Below are 5,647 nucleotides of genomic sequence, written 5' to 3'. Positions count from 1 at the left end.
TCATTTAGCAAAAAAGGTAGTTTTTGAAATCTGGTTTTGTAACCAAAGAGAGACATCCTGAATTTTTTCAGAAAGAAATGCAAGTGGGAGAGCCCAGACTAGCCAACACTCTCGTGATCAAAGCAGTCCCCTGGGATATGAGAGATTCGGGCCCAAGGCCCTGCTCTGATTAACTTGGAACAGAGATTTGAATCTCAGGCCCCTGACAGATGTTCCCTTTAAGACGTGATGGGATCTAATCCTCAATTCTAACAAGTGCACCTCCCGCCATGGCACACACGCCTTGCTTGCTGGTGTAGGGGGAGCCTAGGCTCATAAGCCTGGTCTCCCCTAGCACCAGCAAGATAAAACTAAATTAACTGATTATCAGTTGGAGCAGGAACCAAACCAGTTCCTTGACTCCAGCCAACAAATCAGCTCAGAACAGGGACAGCCCAGCACCAGGCTGCCACAGCCCAGTGCTAGGCTCTAAGCACCAGGAGCTGCATAAGTCCAATATGCTGCCCAGGTGAGCCGCACACAGGGCTTGAGAGAGCCCTGCACGTGGAGAACCTGGTGCTGTGCTGCAGCAGCCAGGTTCTGTATGTGTGCACCAGGCGTTTGACAGCTTGATAGCTATCACAGGATTTGTGCAGGGTGCTGTTTAAGCCCCATGTGCCACCTAGTAGAATAGCAAATGGGGCTTCAAAGCTCCCCACACATAGGGAGCTTGGCATCAGGCTGCAGTAACCTAGTGCTTGGCTCTTCGTGTGTGAGGAGCTGTCAAATAGAGCTGTACGAAATTTCGCCAGCTGTTTCAATTCGACACTGTTTCGACTCATTTTGAGCTCAAAACAGTGAAATTGAATCAAAATGAAGGGCTTTGAAACAGCCTCAAAACAAAATGAGGCTAGTTGAAACATTTTGAAAGTTTCAAAACGTTTCGAGTTTCAAAGCAGACAGCAATGAGGTGGTAAGAGACAGGGGAGAACCAGGGCTGCGCTCCCAGGTACTGCCTCAGCTGGGCTCTCCCCGTCTCCTGCCAAGGGGTTGCAAGAAGCTGATAACAGTGCAGGGGCAGGGAACTGAGCCCGGGCTCAGTGCTCCTCCCCAGTGCTACAATTGGGCTGGGGAAAGGAACTGAGCCCAATCACTCAGTTCCCCTCCCCAGCGCTAGATCGGGCTGGGAAAAGGAAGTCAGCCCAGGTGGGCTGACTTCCCATCCCCCGTGCTAACTCGGGTTGGGGACAGCGAGTCCCCAGCCCTATCTAGCATGGGGAATGGGAAGTCAACCCAGCTGAGCTGACTTCCCATCCCCAGCCCAATCTAGCGAAACGTTGAAACAGCATCAAAACAGCCTCACTGTTTCGACAAAGCAAAATGGAACAGCTGTTTCAAATTGAAATGAAATTCGAAACGAAATGCTGTTCCATCAAAACCTCGAAATTCAAGGCGAAACGGAACGGTGCTATTTTGCACAGCCCTACTGTCAAACCCCATGTACAGCTCAGCATGAGGAACCCAGCACTGGGCTGCAGATCGACTCTGGGTGCCCAGCTGGGCAGCACACAGTCTTTATACAGCTCCTAGTGCACAGAGAGCCTGGCATCAGGTTGTGACAGCCCAATGCTGGTCTCCCTGTACACCAGCTTTTGTCAAAGCCCTATGTCCTGCCTTGCTGGGCAGCACATGGTGTTTTGGCAGGCCCTGGCCACATGTTCAATTTAAGGTGTGATACAAACAAGCCACACAGTTCTTATACATTGTATGTGGAATAATTCTGGAGCTTGTTTGCTGCATTATCATGCCTTAAATTGACTTAGATGTGTGGCTGGGTTACTATTTAAGGTATGATTTACCTGTTAAACAAGTCTTAAAGGTAACATGTGTCAGGAGCCTCAGACTTCCATATTCTAGCAGAATGCCCTGACCGCTAGACAATTAACTAGTCCAAATTTGTTTGTGTTCTCTTTTTCCCACTAGCTTCAACCAGAAATTCCACCCTGGAACTGAGAAGTAGATAATATCAGGAACTTTAATTAGATCTATTCAGCTCCTGGCAGAATCAAGCCATTAATGACACTAGTTAAGAAAATCTGTGAAGTATTCGCTGAAAAAATATAGAACATAGTTCCTAAAGGACAGTATAGGACAACTTGCAGGGCTGCATACTTTAAGTATATCCTTATTCACGAATGTACTTAGCAGATGCTTAACTTAAAGCATGAACAGTTTCCTGGACTGGGACTGACATGTTGATATCAACTTCATCTCTGTCAAATTTGAATGATATTGATCATCTAAGCTTTTTTACACATAGTAATATATTTTTAAACCTGTCCATGAAGCATTGTACTTAAAGATAAAACTACAGAAAGAAATTCATTTGTGGAATCCCATATAACTGCTCTTTGGAATTCAGTGTATGTTGGCCTCACTTTTAATAACTCTTTAGCTAATTTAAGAAGTTTCTCATTTTAACAGTTTAGCAGCACAAATCCCCCTTGGTCATAAAAGTGTTTTGTTTTTAATATTCTGCTACTTTATCAACTGCTTTTCTAGGCCTCCGGCTTAAGCAAAATCCAGTTGTGATTAATAATGTGCTGTTCATTTGTCCTCAACTTCTGGCTCTTAGAGCTCAGATCTTTTATCTCCAATCTTAACTGGGGATTTCTTAGCAAGCAACATTGGGGAGTTCCAAATGCAAGAATGCCTGCAAAGTCAGGAAGTAGTCCAATGAATTTTCACCTTGAGAGGCCATTAAATTTGGTGAATATAGCGTATTTAACTGGTACTCAAACAACATAGTCTGCTGAAGAATTAAACAAACCTATTGGAACAGATTTTTTAAAAAGCCCATCTAATACCACCTTGATCTGCTTTCAAACGTAGCAAGCAGTTCTCTTGATGATCTGCAATAATGATGATTATCCCAAGCACTTCCCTAGCACTTTGCATCAACAGGTCTCAAAGCGCTTTATAAAGAGGCCAGTATAATTAGCCCATTTTTAAAGGTGGGAACACTGAGGCACTGAAAAGTAAAATGGGTCAGCCAAGGTCACCCAGCAGGCCAGTACCGAACACAATACAGGTCTCTAATGATCAACCCACACAGTGCCTCTCCTCTATAAAATAAAATGTTTAAAATCTGTTAAATTTTTACTGTACCTATCACCACAAAAGTTTCTGTATTCTAACACTAGGATTAATACAGCACCACTCCAGCACCTAAGTACTAGGTGCTGGATCTATTTCCCTTCTCAGGCATATAAATGGACTAAGGTGTCTAAGGGTGATTCTACGTAGCCTTGTTCAAATCCCTGAAACATCCGGTAATGCAACTCCTTTTGTAAAGCAACATCATCCAACATTTAAGACTGAGTAAAAACAGATACTGCATATGGGGCAGTTTTGTCAAAACCTGGGAGTAGCATACCCCTTTTCATGCATAGTTTGTCCCTGGAATAAATGGCAATTAGCTGAAATTAGCTGCGTTTGCCCTGGGAAAAAGTGGTATCTCTGACATTTCACAGGTACTTGGGTAGGTCTCCTCCAGGCTCCCAGGATAAAGGGCTTTGTTCCTGGAGAAATCCAAGATCTGTTTTTATATCAGTCACCTCCTCTCCTCAACCACAGGAGGAGATGGCACAGGCAGACCTAGAATTTGGAAAGAGGGGTGAAGATGGTGAGGTGCATCATCATATATAAAACACCACAAATTTTTCTCCAGCTAAAAATAAACTAGGAGCCTTACTCAGCCTTGTTGAAGATGATTGTCCTTTATAATTGCTGTATTTATTAGTCCAAAGATGGCTGACAAGGCTGATCTGGGATCAACAGGTTCTACTGCAACTTGGGCATGTGTTTCTGTGCAGGGTGGGTGGCTCTGAGTTCTTGATTCAGTCTGCAACATGCTGTTTCTGCTGCTCCTGCTTTTCCATCTCCTGTTGTCATTGGAAGGTTTCAAAATATTGAGATCCTTGCAGCAGACTCTTCCTCCACGTGGGGTGGTCCTAGGTGATAGTCTCACATGAGTTGATGTTACATTTTTTCAAGTTGGCCTTGAAGACATCCTTGAAGCACTTCCTTTGCCTTCCCCTTGAGCGTATGCCTTGACTGGGAGAATAAAACTTGCTTTGGGAGTCTGAAACCAGATATCTGGATGTTGGGGCCAGCCCACTAAAGTTGATGTCACGTGATCATCACCTCGATACTTGTGGTGCGTGCTTGTGAGAGGATGCTAATTTGGGTACATTTTTCTTTACAGTGAATTTGAAGGATCTTCCACAGGCAGCATTGCTGGTAATTTTCCAGTGACTCGAGGCGTCTCCTGTACATTGTCCATGTCTCAGCTCTGTACAGTAAGGTGGGGATCATGACTACTTGATAAACCATGAGCTTGGTTTCAGATCTGACATTGCTATCTTCGAACACCCTTTTCCTAAGGTGTCTAAGAGCTGCACTTTCACATTTGAGGCAATGTTGGAGTTCTTTGTTGATGTCAGCCTTCTGTAAGAGATGGCTTCCAAAGTATGGGAAATACTTAACATTTTCCAGAGTCTTACTGCAAATCTGAATTACTGGAGCTGGGGACTGCTCATTAAGAGCTTGTTTATGGAGGACCTTAGTCTTCTGAATGTTAAGCATCAGTCCCATTTTATCATGTGGCTTGGTAAAGATGTCGACGATTGCCTGAAGATCTGCTTCTGTGTGAGCACACATTACAGTATCATCAGCGTGCTGGAGCTCAATAGTTGAGCTTGGGGCAATCGTGGTTTTGGCTTAGAGTTTGCTGAGATTAAACATATTACCATCCATTTGCTAGTCTAGCTCCACTCCAACTGGAAACTTGTTGGTGGTCAGATGTAGCATTGCAGTAAGGAATATCAAGAAGAGTGCTGGAGTGATAACACAGTCTTGCTTAGCTCCCATCTTAATTTCAAAGTGGTCTGTGATAGATCTGTTACTGAGAACCACCACTTGCATACCATCATGGAGTAGGCAAAGAATGGTGATGAATTTCGATGGGTATCCATACTTCAGAAGGACTCTGCACAACAGTTCTCAGCTGACAGAGTTGAAAGGTTTCATGAGGTCAAAGAAGGCCACATAGAGAGATGTATGTTGTTCCCAGCATTTTTCCTGAAGCTGGTGAGCAGTAAAGATCATGTCAATTATGCCTCTTGATGCCCTAAACCCACACTAAAATTCCAGGAGGAAGTGTTCAGCAAGTGGAAAAAGATGGTTCAGAAAGGTTCTTGAAATCATGGCTTGAGAATTCAGGCAACACACTATTGATGTTGCTGCACTGATGAGACCCAGCAAGCAGAACATGGGCAGATCATAGAATTAGGAGAACACCAACCTCACAGAGTTGGTTTTGCCATTAAGAATGAACTCATAAACCAACTCAGTGAATTCCCTATTGGAATTTGTGAGCTATTCATGACTCTCCATCTCAAATTAACAGGGAATCAATATGCCACTGTCATCAATGTATATGCCTTGAATCTTGACACCATCAGCAAAACCAAGGAGGAATTCTATGCCACCCTTAACCAAGTCGTTTCTGACATTCTGGAGGGACACAGACATTCTGCTAAGCAATTTCAGTGCTAGAGTCAGAAGGGACTTGAACCTCTGGAACATAACCATTGGCAAGGAAAGA

This window comes from Alligator sinensis, unplaced genomic scaffold, assembly GCF_000455745.1.
Source record: "Alligator sinensis unplaced genomic scaffold, ASM45574v1 scaffold320_1, whole genome shotgun sequence".
NCBI lineage: Eukaryota > Metazoa > Chordata > Crocodylia > Alligatoridae > Alligator > Alligator sinensis.
This window is presented reverse-complemented; position numbering follows the sequence as displayed.